Raw genomic sequence first — 14,988 nt, 5'->3', positions numbered from 1 at the left:
TTTTATTTTATTTTATTTTATTTTATTTTATTTTATTTTATTTTATTAAAATACTTGTTTTATTTTATTTTGACATTGCATTAGACTTAAGCGCCAAACTCGAATGCCCCACTGTGTACAAGCAAGCGTGCATTATATGCACATATAAGCATATTATGTACATGTGTAAATTATCGCTGACTTTGTCATCGATTTAATGTCAAACAAGCGCGACCGTGAAGTGGCCTGTCATATTTAAACGTAAAATTGCCACTTAAAAGTGCCAGGGGAATGACCATTCGCCGCGATAAGAGCTTCAACAAACACTTTGCACACGCAAACGAACCACAACAAAGCCGCAACACAGTTATACGAGCGGTGACAATATTTTACCGCTACCTGTGATTGCCAAAGAGATCAACGGACACTAAGATACGTGAAGTTAGATGTTTGTACATTAGTGCGGTCCAAAAACAGCAAAGTCGGAATTGTAATGCTCTCACCTCCTAGGATTATTCTATATCGAAAAAAAGTATACCCCCTCAAGTAGCACACTTGTGTATAACTGGGTGTAAATTTGTAAATTTTGGTACAATCAATCAGATTTACACCAAAATTCGTAAATTTATATCAAGTTTTACACCAGTGTGCTACTTAAGCCTATTTTTTTATTTTGAAATCAAAAAATATTTAGAGGTCGCTCAAAGCGTTCAAGGTTTTGTTCGTATTTTTATATGGGAAAAAACAACTTTTCGTAGAAATGGTATGGAATTCTTGAAAATCAATATTTTTCGATTGGAAAACTCTGGTTCTCTTCAGGAGACTTTCAATAATAATACCCTGTTGTTTATTTAACCATTTTTTAATACTAACGATTTTTTGTTGGTCCCCCATTGAATTTTTCGGGGTTTTTGGAGAACCTATAAATTACAGTTGTGATGAAAAAATGGCTAAATAAACAATTGGGTATCATTATTGGGAATTTCCTGCAGATAAACAGAGTTTTCGGATAGAAATATGTTGATTTTTTAGAATTCCATACCATTTCTACGAAAAGTTGTTTTTTTTTATAAAAATATGTGGAAAACTTTGGACGCTTTGAGCTATCTCTAAATATTTTTTGATTGCAAAATAAAAAATAGGGGTATATTTTTTTCGGTATAGAACAATCTTAGGGGGTGAGAACATAAAAATCCGACTTTACTTTTTCACATGCATTTTTGGACCACCCTATTGTATACATGTTACTATGTATGCACATATACATAGATAGCATAAAATCAAAAGCCACGTTAATAGACTTCGTTGCTGTAAGAAGAAAATTATTGCTTCAGCATCTCAAACAACAAATGGGCTGTTAAGCACGTAATAAAGTGGTCGTTGGTCACATGTAAGCATGGAGTTAAAAGCGAAAACTGTTAGGCGTACATACTTGAAACATAAATATATGATTATGTATTTGCACAGGTATGTATTATTAAGCATTTTCTACAGTTTTTTGCATTCGATTAGTTTGTATGTATATAAAAGCTGAAGTACATATTTATTCGAAGCGATAACTGCATGCTTACTGCCCCACTTGCGCATGCAATCGCTAATTCTATATTATCGTAGTATAGTATTTATTAGCCACATAAATACTTACACACATATATATGACATGTGCACCTACGTATATATTCAATTTATATGTATCTTTAAACATGAAACAGTTATATTTTTCTATTGCTTTGCATTATTTTAGAGGGACTTGAGCTTATCTTCCATTAAAAAGTTTTATATTTTTTCTGCATTTTTCCTGCTGAACAGAAAAAAAATTTACATATGCCAACGAACTAACAGCGACAACAACAACGACAATGCCAGCCAACTACTACAACTCCTATGTACATTTCCTCTCATTTTAACCATATTTTCTTTTTGCTGATCTTCGAATTTTAGTAATTCTACCAGCATTTTACCTCTCTCCTTTCCCGACAAATTCAAAGTTATGGCGTTATAAAATTTTAAGACCACTTTGGTCTCAGTTTTTTATACACACATATGTATATGTAGTAGGGATGCCAAAATATGAAGAAAATTGTGATCCCGGGATTTCGGCATATTTTTTCAGTAATCTCGGAATCCCGGGATTTATCCCAGAATTCACATTGGGTCATATTTTTTATGAATATGACTAAAAATTCAATATCTGAAAGCATTTAAACATACCATGAAATAAAACTATTTAAAATTTACGATAAACTGATTGTGAAACTCACATCATTATTAAATCAGACAAATCTATGTAATATATATTTTAAATTGTAGCCTTGTGATTGAGGAACGTCTTCATCACAAATAACAATGTAAATACCGGGTAGTTTTGAAAGTAATGATTAATATAAAAAAAAATAAACAAAAATATACAAAACCAAATTCTCTAAACATATTTATTATACTCCTTATAGAACTTTTTTTGCAATTAACTCGAAATTTTGAGGGTGAACTAGTCAAACGGACCTAAGATTCAATTCACCGGGTCGAAAAACATGTCGGTAGGTGGGTCTGGTTAGAAGCACACACCCCTTTTTTTGTGACACTGTGGTTATTATTGCACTTAAAATGTGTACCTAAGAGCAGCAAAGTATTTAAAGGGGAGTCTTTTAATCTTGACCTGAACTTGTTACATACGAAACCTGCAAAGGACCCCTATCTCCTCCACTACAAAATATTTGAACTTCTTTTACCAGCACGTCGGATAAATTACAACTTTTTCGATTTGAGTAGATTGATTTCAGAAATTATGTAACTTTTTCCTAAAACTCTCTGTTTCGTTTACATTAGCGACGCATTGAGTACATTCATATATGTATATCTTCTTCAAAAAAGGCTTACGCTGCAGTATAGTTTCAAGCTTTATGTTAATTGCAGTCAAGACGGCATTTTACAAAAATCATACTTCAAAATTCATAAACAAGTTCTTACTATCAATACGATATTTAAAATTTAATGCAAGCAAATCCCGGGATTTTCGGGACCTCAAAAACATCGGAATCCCGGGATTGGTATCCCTAATATGTAGCTACAGTTCGCTTGCCATTTCTCTTTTCAACTTTACAAGCTGTGCTGGAGTAGATTTTCAGCTACTTTTGCCAATTCTTAAGAGACTTTTTTGCTGTTGTCAAAGCTAGCAGCTGGCGTACAACCATTTTCCGCATTTGGCAAAACAAAATGTCCAATTTGGTTATTCGGTGGCTGCAAGCCAAAGCGCTTGTGGTGAAGTGGTTGCTTGAATTGGTGATTGCGAGCGAATTTCATATGGAATGCTATTGTTGGAAACGAGGATAAGTGATGTTTATTTCTAATGAAGATTCTACAAGCATAGACTTTTAAATTTTGAAAATTCTTCTTCTGAGTAATAACTACTAAGTATATTTAGTATACGTTTTTTGAGAAAGGAAATAAAAAGGAAAGACATTTTCTTTTAAACATTTAATTGTTTAATGGACACAAATTAGCAACAATAAAGAAGGCAGTCAGAGTGATTTCCTATACTTGTTCTGCAGTTTGTCAATGTAAAATTTACCAGGCAGGACTTAACCCTTTTAGGCCGAACTAAGTTGGGTGAGGTTCAGACTTTTTTGGCGGCATATTATTGTTATTTAATCCTTAGAGGTTAGAAGGTTAAGTGAGTTAAACTCTAACATTGCCTCGTAAGTCTTTTATGGTTAGGCTTTTGATGCTTGCTCCTTGCTCAAAAACAAAAATAAAATATACCTTCCGTAGGAGAATCTTTCACTTAATTACTGCTGGTTGCCTCATCAGATGATGTGAACCTAACGCGTCTATTCTCTGCATAAATAAGGCCATAAAATTTCGAGATGACTTTACTCTTTCGTCGCCTACTCGCTTCCAAGTGGGCTTGTTGGCAATAAGGATTCTTCACAGCAGATAACTAACTTTACTTAAAATATTGTATTATGCATTTCATGAAATCATCACATTACTAGATCGTGTACCTTCTATGCGTTTATATTGAGATTGCATTCCAATAAACTAATTAAGTAGCCTTCTTTACTCTGCTCAACTTTCAATACTGCGCTAGCTATTCATACAATAATCTTCAGCTAGTAAACTGTGCCATCGTCCACAAAATTCTTCAAAAGTATTAGTCTTCCAAAAGAAACAAAACAATATCCAACAACAATACATCAAAAAACAGCGTGTGCACTAATTTGTTAGAAAAATCTTTTGGTAAAAGTAAATTAGATATGGCAATAGAAAACAGTTTGAGCTGACATGCAGATCATTAATCATTTGCAAGCAGAGAGTATCTACATATTTGGAGCGCATACAGCTTGAATGTATGTATACAGCCAACTGGCATAAGGCTATGAATATACACGACTGCACGAAGAACGGGCGGCCATTTGATGAACCGCCTGACACTAGCCGTTCGACTGGCTGATCCAACGAAAATGGCTAGCCAAAGTGGCTAACCAAAACGGCTAAAATGGTCGATTGGGCATATAAGGTTAAATGCTTATTAGATCAGGCCATTTAAGTTGCCACGTTGCATGCAATGAAAAAGAGAGAAAAATAAAATAAAATAAAAAACAACAATAATAACGTTGACTATGCTATGTATAGTATATGCACTAGATGTATCACGTTGTTAAGTGTAAATGTATGTTGCGAAAGTACCGCCGCGTACTTGAAAACGTTTTTGCACGTACTTTATCTAACAGATAAATAACAAAAATGTTCTTTCTACACGTGTTCTTTCTTGTTCCTTATCTTATTTTGTGTTAATTTTTTTTTGTTTCCTTAGTTCACTCATTTAATTTTGTTGCCCTCTTTTATACTTCAACCTGGCAACTCAATTATTTACTTGTACAATATCTGACTTTCATTCTATTGCAGTTGTCGGCGATATACTGTTAAACAGATACATATGTACATATATACATATATTTGCTTTTAAATTGCACTACGTAAATGGATAGCTCGGCTTGCATGCAATTTCTTCACACCCATTGAAGATAAGAAAAACTGTAAACGGTGCAGGTAATTAAATTTGTCTCTTAATGATTTGAAAAAAAAAGCTGACATATTGACGGTGTTGCTTTTATGATTGGTTGAATGATATTTCCGAGGCAACTAACGGCTTAGCACTATTGAGTTGTACATTGAAGTACGAATAAAATATGTATCCCTTAAAGCAGTATTCATACAACCTGTTAGGTGTTTTGTGGAGTGCAAGGAAAAAGTGCTCAATTATTTAGGAAATAGTTTAATGTTGGCATTTTGTTGGCACAGAAGAGAAACGACTGTCGTGCTTTTTTGAACTCAACCAAAATGGCTTAGGCGGCTACAGCGCCAAATAAGAAGAAAAAGTTGAACTAAATATCGAATTTGTTCATATGTTTGTTCAAATGATTCTCAAATTGAAAATAGAGATCTTTCGGAATTTGAATTTAAATTTGTTATCAAATATTGGAAAATAACCCGCACTTACCACTCATTCGTGATTTTAGGGGTTTTCAGGCTTCTCGATACTTTCTCGGAGGTTTTTTTGGATATTTAGTCTTTTCAGGATTTGTTTTATCTTTTCTCAACATTTATAAAATTTGTAAAATAGAAAATTAATAAAAAATTGTTTTTCAGCTAAAAAATAAGTTGAGTTGAAAGCCTTCATGTAGGTGAGCTAATATCAGAGCATTGAATATATATTAAAATTAGGTACACGATTCGTAGTTCAGAAATAAAAGCCGCAGTAACGCGATCCCTGCATTTACCTATATAACATCCTAACTCCTTCTAGTGCGTGGCTAAAATTCCTCAAATAAGGTTTTCTATTAAGTACCAATTCAGTTCTTGGCGAGGACCTGATAATAAGAAAAACGTGAATGGCGTTGGGCCTACGGACTGTGCCAAATGTAATTGCCTGCTGGAAAAATGATAATACATATGTCTTTATCCAGTTTTCAGATTTTCAAAATCTTAAGTGTTTTGTTCTTTAGAAATAAATATGTAACTGTAAATTTGTATAATAAATGCATGTAAAAAACTAATAACATTTTTTAATAACAAGTAGTTTTTAGCAAAAAACAAGCCGACTTAGTAAAGAAAAAAAATATATATATATACATATCATGATCCAATGAAAGCCAGATTAGTATGGGACTACCTCTGAGACACTACCTTTTCGATGCAAAAAGAATTATCGACATCGGTTGACGTGGTCCAAAGTTATGCGGTAAAATACATAAAAGAAAACAAAAAAAAAAATATTCCAACGAACTGACAACCTCCTCCTTTTTAGGAAGTCGGTTAAAAAAAGGTTTAGGTTTTTCATGAACCCCGCTCACTGACGTTTTTACACCAGTGTCTGACACCCTCAAAGAAGCTGGAGACCACTTTATTTGGAGTATTTGGCCACTTCTTTGTGACCTTGATTTCTATTTCAACGAAAGCCTTATATCTCTTTCATTCGGCCTTAATTTGTTACAATTTGGAGGGTTGACTTCTGTTGGCACCAAATTTAAGTTATCCTTTTGAAACCACCCTAAGGGTTCTGAGTTGTAGTAACATGAAGCCAGATCAGGCAAAAAAGCGAATACTTCATGTAAGCGTAAGAATGGAATTAGTCCATTCTGTGAGCATTCCTTCACATATAAATATTTTGTCGTCGATGTCACGAATGGGCGGTTTCCTTTGACAAAGTTGTAGACGGCCTTGCCCAACAAAGATTTGGTTAGAATTTTTTCTCAAGGATCGCCTGTTTGAAATTCCTGTCCACGAATCTGAGAAAAATCCGGTAAAACGCACTTCTCTTCGTCAATTATGAGTATACGAATTACAAAAACCAAATTCAGTATTTATTTATGTAGCTCGACCTTTGGCATGGTGACAGGTAGCAAGATCAACGGAAATAAAGTCAATTGACATTATTTCGCATACCGGTACGAAATAAAGTCAATTGCCATTATTACCTTTTCAAAAGCGAAATGAAGTCAAGAGAAATTTGGAAATAGAGTAAACGATGCTATTTCCTCACTCAATTGGAAATAGCGTTAACAATGCTTAAAGTATGTCGATTCAAAGAAAACAAATGTTGTCTTGCATAGTACGTGAGATATGAATGTTGTTACAATAAACATTGTTGTTTCCATAGATTAAAGGGGTTATTGCCAAATCCTCAGTGTGCCCAAAAGCGGGTATAAACAATTATTGATTATTTATTATCGGAACCGAGATCATGTAAGTTGATTGATAGGTTTTCACACACTTTTGAGACACAAATTATATGCTTTTTTTACTGCAGACAAGTTGTTGCCAACACAGCAAAAATGATCTTCCAATAATTTACAAATATAAAAATGTAAAATATCGACGTCTTATATTCAATAATACCCCCTATATTTAGATTGAAAGAGGAAATCCAAGAAATTACCAGTTTTTTTTTTGCTCTAACTACATATTAAAAATAGGCGGTTTTTTAAATTGTGTTGTCTTTGGCTATACAATTTTTACTGGGCACATCTTCTGTCAACATTACCGAAGTTGTTATCGATTGGCATATTTAAGGGAATGGTTTATCGCCATTACTACCGCCTCCGTTATATCTGTGGTCATAACCAATGATCACCTAAGTCGACTTAATAATTAAGTGAGTTATGTAAATATGCTATCGTTTTCCTCCAAAGAACAAACGTCTGGGGAACGTTCTGCTAGAGAACAAAAGGAGAACTTAACGTTAAGAATGAGAGGGGAGTCTGCGTGTTGGGATGAAAAATCGTTTCAGTGAGAGCCACGATTATTAATTCTAAGCCAGAGGAAGTCTGAATCATTTAAATTTCTAGATCGTTCCTCATTAGGGTGAACTGTATATTTATGGAACAATTTTTCATTTTCTGTGCAAGAAGAGTTCGCGTCTTAAATCTTTCGTTTACTTAATTTGCATAATTATCTTTCAGTTCTTTTTTGATTAAGTTCAATATTCAAACCTGTCAAGCTAATGAACGGAATGTGAAAATTTTTGTTCTCGCTCCTATTCTTCGTTAATAGATTTCGTTAGAAGATTTGTTCCCGTTTCGTTCTCTGTCATAAAGTTCCTAAAACTTTAGTTCCGAAATTGTTTTTCTAGAGAAAGATCCTTAGACTTTTGTTCGCGTTTAGTTCGTTTCCAAAACGTTGTGCAGGCTTTTGTTCCGATTTTATTCTCTAAGAAATGCTTCCGAAATTATTGTTCGTATTTTATTATCTTTGAAAACGTTACATAGGGACTGTTCTTATCTAACTTCCACTGAGAAAGTTCCTGAAAGTTTTGATCTAATTTTAGTTTTGTTTTTGAAGAGAACGACATTGAGTTTCCATCATCCATTTTGCTCTCGATCCCTGGTTATTTTAAATTGTTTCGTTTTACCAAAAAAAAATCTTTATGTAGTGTAGTGGTAACCGCTGTATAACGGTTGAAAGCCCGGCTTTAATTGTGTGTGCATATGTACGAATCTGTTGCTGAATCGCAAGAAACTACCACAATTTGTGTGCCATTCTCAACACAATTTATATACCAATATCAATACTACTCGCCTATCACTTTTGATGTTAATTTTTTTATTATTGCCTGACTGCCGGGCATATTTACTTTTACTTATGTATGGATGTATGTATGAGCCATTCACTTTACACAAATCCATTTCAATAAACAAATATACACTATTTTGTTGTTTTTTTCAACTTGTTCCTCTTTTCTTATGTACGTAGTATGTATATTTGTACATTACGAATATTTTCCATTGCATGCGATTTAAATGAGAAAAATCTAAAATTACATTAAATTACCGGATGTAATTGTGGTGGTCGTGTCAGTCGTACGAGTATGTAAGCCACCAGGCAAACTAAACTAACCAACAACAACTTTGTGAGCTGAAAGGCTTTTTTTCTTTACTTTTTTATTGTTGCTATCCGTTAAAACACAATACCGGCGAACGGCGAATTTCGCCCTGCAAAGCGATGTCTACGTCCAACTTTCGCCCAGCTAATTCGCTTACTGAAATACATATAGAGCGTTATTCAATTCAGAAAGCTGATAAGGTGACCATATTTCAAAAAGGAAACTTTTATAACGAATAGGTTAATACCAGCAGGAATAAGCTCCAAATGTAGAAATAGTAATATAACTTCTATTAAACTAACGTTTTAGGAAATTAGTCTCTAAAAGAAAAATATAAGTCACCGAGCGAACTGCGTCATTTCCTTTGGTTGTGTGCGTTCTCATATACGTCAGTCTGATTTAATTTTTACAGTGAACATTCGCAGCGAAAAATTCGCCGTTCGCCGGCATTGTGTTTAATGGTATATGTTTCCGCACTTGTTTTTGTTTTTGGTTTCCTTCAGTCAGCTACCTGTTGTTAGCCTGTTTATGCCCGTTTTTCTGTGACGGATGCTTGATGAATCATTGTGTAAACCAGTTTGTTTAGATACGCAATCGGGCGGGAATGGAGCAGATGGAGCGGAGGTAATTCATTTTAGCTACAATTGTACATGTCAGTTATACATACATATATATGTATGTATATTCTTATATACATATATTGTTAGGTTAGAGGAAATGTATTTCAATATTTTGAAAAGTAAAAAAATACAAAGTATTCTATATGGTGAGAGAATGAAATTAAAAAAATTAGCGGTATGTGTCAGAGCGCGAAATTTTTCAGACTAGGGAAAAAGTATATAGAAAAAAGAAACGAATGATTCCATCTGCTAAGTCAAGACATACATACATACCTTTACCTGAAATGTAAAATGTGGCCACTTATAATGTTTGTTTTGCATATTAATCAAAAAACTGAATTTTGCCCTTTTGTTAGTTAGGCCTTTTGAATTTCAGGAGACGATATTTATACTCAAAATTACAATTTTTGCGCCAATTTTTAAAAAGACAAAGATAAGACTCAAATTCACTTTAGAGGCTGAAATTTCGCGAAAAGTCCCAAAAAAATTCCGTAAAACAAAACGCGAAGAATACGGAAAAATTAAAAAAGGAAATTCACAAAATTAAGCATGCGGAATCCCAAAGAATTCAGAAAAAATTCCAAAGGATCCCGAAAAGCTTCGAAAAAAATTTCAGTGGCAGTGAAAAAATCTCGCGAAACCCCAAAAATTCACTTAGGGACTCAAGTCTAAACTCAGTAAAATTTTCAACGACTGCAATAAAGCAAAATTGTAGGAACCAAACAAAGATGCAATGATGTATAAAAAACAGTAAAGAAGGCTAGGGCTAAATCCTGGAAATCCTATCGCTATCCTATAGCTAACTATAGAGATTCTTCCAGTCTGAGAAAAAATGTGTCCAAAGAACACGCCAGTTATAGTCTTATTCGAGGAGAGGATTTTGTATGGGCAATTATAGCTGAATAAACCCTCATCAAACGGTCCTTATACAAACCTCAAGCGTGTTAATTGACTCGTTCGCGGATAAGAAAAAAGCCCAGATGAGATGAGATTGCACCGATGATTTTGCAAAAATTAAAGGTATTTTGGTTAGAAAGAATCGACAAAGACAACCTGGCATGCATTTCACATAGCTAAATGAGAGTCAAAGTTGTTTTTATTTATGAACCGGACGGAAGAACACACGAACAGCAAAAGGAATGGAAAGACTGTTCGACATGCTTATCGAACACTTAAGGGGACACTTTAAAACATCATAACTCAGTTTGAATATATTAAGGACAGGTCAACTTTGCATCTTCCATCACCAATATCCAGTTCCAAATTGGTCAATGACTGATTGTATACCGAAAGCTGAAAGCAACAGATTCATATGTATCGCAGTCATCTGAGTTTTCGACGATAGAAACATATGCCACACATAACGAGTCGTATGACGCAATATGAAAAATCAAACCGAAAACGGAAGACGACTTAACGAGGTCAACAAAAGGAATAGTCAGATTAACAGTAACGATTACGGAATAGTACCAGCCCCTGGATAAATATGCAGCTAAAATGGGGTCTGCCATACAACCTTCGGTGTCGTAGCAGTAATCTTGAAGAATTTGGTACATTATCTTTGATACTAGGCAAATCTTTTATGTAAAATCGTAAGTTAATTTCTCAGAGACCAGAACCATTATGATTTTTATAAAAAAAAATTATAATTTAATCGTTATTTTGTGATTTTAATTTTTTTCGATCAGAAATAATCGTTATTTTAGATTTTTAATTTTTTCGATCATTTTTAACTGTTATAATAATCTGAAAATAACGGTTTATAAATGGTTGAAAAAATAAGATTATCATAAAATAACGATGAAAAATGTTCGGAAAATAAAAATCCAAGGGAAATATATATCGATTATTTTTGATCGAAAAAATAGTCATCCTAAAATAACGATAATTTTTAATCGAAGAAATAAAAGTCAAAACAAAGATTAAAAATTATCGAATAAATAAAAATCATACGATAACGATTATTTTTAATTGAAAAAATAAACATTTTTTTTTGGGCTTGAGGCCGTTTTTAATGAAAACCTTATTGTGGAAAAGCAACAATAATTTGAAAAAATGGTACAAGTGATAGCTATTTCGGAAATCACCATAATTCACAAGGCGAACTTAGCACAGTGCGTCGGCAACTGGCTGAGTCAGTGGGATCGTCGGTTCGAATCCTACTAAAAGAAGTCTGATGAGGAAATGTGGTGATTTACAAAATAGCTATCACTTCTACAATTTTTTCAAATTATTGTTGCTTTTCCACAATAAGGTTTGCATTAAAAACGGCCTCAAGCTCAATAAAAATTGTTGAAAAATAAAACTTATAACGATTAAAAATGATCGTAAAATATGCATAAAAAAATTACGATTTTGCAATGATTCTCAAAAATAAAAATCCTTCATAACGAAGATTTTTTCGGTTCCTTAAATTTCTAAGTGATCCAAGTCGACAAGTCAAAGTCAAATTTTGAAGATATGTACCAACGAATCGTGACAGCAAATAATAATCAGAGGTTCTAGAGAGAGCGTGTCAATAACTACTTAATTGGGTCGTGAGCTCATTTTTCATGTAGCACTGACAATCGGTGTTTAAAGAAAATTTTCAAGGCAGAGATACATTCGAAGCTTTGCCACTGCCTGCCGAAGCGCGACCGCTATTAGAAAAAAATTTTACTAACCACTCGGCTACAGCGGCATTCATTTTACTTATTTAAGTACACATTGTACTATATTTGCTCTTTCGTCTCCCCATTTCAGTTGCTCTGCAAGTGTTGTCTGCCAGTTAACGAAGTTATGACTTAATGCTGCTTTGTTGTCAATGAAGAATACGAATCTTTTGCCACAAATAATGATTAATTATTTGTACACTATTTATTATGATGAGGTTAAGCCTTTTAAATAAAGAAAAACAACCAACGCCAATTAATTAGAATTTGTTTAACGGTGTTTTTTGAGTTTGATGCCGGATTCGGAATAAAGACAAATGCATAGAACTACATTTATTTTTCTTTCATTAGCACATTAGAAATTTCTTTGGCTCATTTTTAAGCTGATAACTGACAGACAGACAGCCATAAAGTACAAAAGTTTTTTTTTTTTGTATTGCCCTTCTACTAAGGTTTTTTCTACTTTCTTTTTAGCGCTAATACTTTCATTTCTCGCCGCTTATTAGCAGCCACAAACCGCATTTAAATATCGCTTTGTTCATCAGTTTTTCTCCGGCATTCCATTTTGTTTTGAAATTGTTCTTTTTTTCAAGTTTTAATGCCTCAAGAGCCAACTAATATTGCTAACAACTGTTTTTTTTTTTTTTGTTAGTTTTCACTTTAATTCACCCGCTTACTTTTTCTTGTGGCAACATTGTACAATCAGCGATTGATGAAGAACAATTAGTAAGTGTTAAACGAAGCTTATCGAAATGCTTGTTAGTGTTTGCTAATTAAACTCTGCACAAAAAATATTTAAATTAAATAGCTTTCGTGAATAATTCAATCAAAGCCAATCATGAAAAATTTACGGTTTTAATGATTTGCAAAGTTTCATAACTTATTAGAGTAAATATTGTATGTAGTTGCATACGAGCGCTACTCAAAGAAAGCCTAAAGAAAAGTTTGTAGAATTATAGTATGCTTATAAACAATCAATTGGACAACTGGTTACCACACCACATCCGCTCTTAGCAGGCCACACTGCAAGCAGGAAGTGACAGTTGCTCGCATTGACTGCAGTCGATCTGAACAGCAAACAAGCCTACAAGTACCTATGTAGTTTCAAGAAAGCATACAAACAGATAGCCATACATATTCTCCATTGCATTATAGATAGTCTACAAGAACATACCAAATTTTCCATTTCCATTTTCCTCGCCAGCAGCGTATCTAACCACTACGTTTATACTGCATTTGTTGCAGCCAATTCACTCGTATCACTTTGTGTCAATTCTCCTTCGACGTGATTGACAAGCACCACAGCCAGGCAAGAGCAATGGCAGCGGCAATGTGCTACTGCTGTAGGATATACGTAAGTATTGAGAGGATCGCTACTTCAGCATCAATAGCAGCTGCTGCTTGTTGATGATGGCGCTTGCCATTCGTCAATTGCCTCCAATCACTTGCGATCACCTGCAATAGAAGAAACGTAAAGGAAATATTATAAGAAAGGCTGCATTTATAGTTAGAACATTGCTACTAGTTACTTAGTTGAAAATAGAGAGGAAGCAATTTTTTCAATATTCTTTTTTTTTGCTTTTTCTGGTTTGTCGTTTTGCTGCCGAGTGCCTCATAAATCTAAGCAAACGCTAATATGTCTCCAGTAATTTACTGCCGCACGCCAACAATTTACAGTTGCAGATAGCGGCGGTGCATGGCGAAATTGAATCGCAATAAAACGTGGCAAAACAGCGGATCGGATCAATATACTTGTTATAAAAATTCTTGCTAAAGAATTTCTTACAAAACACTTAATGAGCTCATTGACCAGCAGGAAAATGGAGCGATGTTTAATACGATTGTGTATGTACATATGTACATATTTATGTGGGCAAGGGTGAAGGGAATGCCTTTGTTTGACTTCTTATAAAGTCCGAATTGGCGCCGAGAAGATGAAGTCGGTATAAATGGAAAATAACAGTCGGAGGATTGGCAATACTTTTCTTTTGATGTTTCCAGCCAAAAAAAAATAAAAATTCTTTTACGAAATAACTGCCCGTAACAAGTGAAAACAGTGCTAGTACATAGAGCATCTATGCTAAAAGTATTCTTTTAGAATCGAAGATTCATTACACCTATGATCAATCAAGCGACGCTTTCAGAATTTGGTCTTAAAAACAAATCTAACTCATTTTCGTTTGCTTTTATTTTGTTTTATTTATCATCGCCAAAAGTAGTAGAAAGAAAGTATCGATACCTGAAAAATATCGGATCTAAAGTATCGATACCTACTCGTATCGGTGCTTTTGGCAATGAAGGTATTCCGTATGCACTAAATTAAATTTATTAATTTCACAAGTCACAAGTTAGTAAAAAATAATAATGCAGAACTGAAAATAAATAAATGGTGTTTTATAGCATAACTGCCAAACAAGAAACCGCCAACTTAACGAAATTGGTGTGAAACCGTTTTTCTTACGTCAGGATTTCTTGAAAACTACTTCGAAGTTTCAAAGTAATTTCCAAATAATTTTTCTAATTGTAATATCGATTTCTCCACACTACATAAATGCGAAGATGGCAATTAAATTAAATTTTATGGGCTCCATTGAATATTTTGGTTTTTTTTCTAAAAATTTTTTATTTTTTTGTAGTCAACTCTTTGTACCCTACTCTTTTTCTTCTTTGTTTCTTTTCTTCGATAACAGAGGTAGTCTCCATTAGTGTTTTCAGTGCCAATAATAATAGAGCTAGTGCGCTTTTACCCACCGACAGAGCTCCCTTCCTTACTTGCCATCCGTATCAACAAATCGAATTATTTTTGATTCTCTCTCATTACGAACATTGATAAGGACATCGTCCGCGGCAGGGAGTT

At 33.9% G+C, this 14,988-nt stretch overlaps 1 long non-coding RNA gene across 1 annotated transcript in view; it reads right to left on the bottom strand.

The window, feature by feature from the left end:
• LOC118740476 overlaps window positions 1–13,581 on the bottom strand; it is a 39,023-nt gene extending 25,442 nt beyond the window's left edge. Inside the window, exon 1 of the long non-coding RNA XR_004993144.1 lies at window positions 13,306–13,581. This is a non-coding gene — a long non-coding RNA (uncharacterized LOC118740476). The remainder of the gene's footprint in view (window positions 1–13,305) is intronic.
• Between the last annotated feature and the right edge of the window lie 1,407 nt (window positions 13,582–14,988).

Source organism: Rhagoletis pomonella, unplaced genomic scaffold (genome assembly GCF_013731165.1).
Source record: "Rhagoletis pomonella isolate Grant_MI unplaced genomic scaffold, Rhpom_1.0 Rhpom_scaffold_00006, whole genome shotgun sequence".
NCBI classification, from domain to species: domain Eukaryota; kingdom Metazoa; phylum Arthropoda; class Insecta; order Diptera; family Tephritidae; genus Rhagoletis; species Rhagoletis pomonella.
Note: the sequence above shows the minus strand (reverse complement) of the source record. Positions and strands in the feature narration are given on the sequence as shown.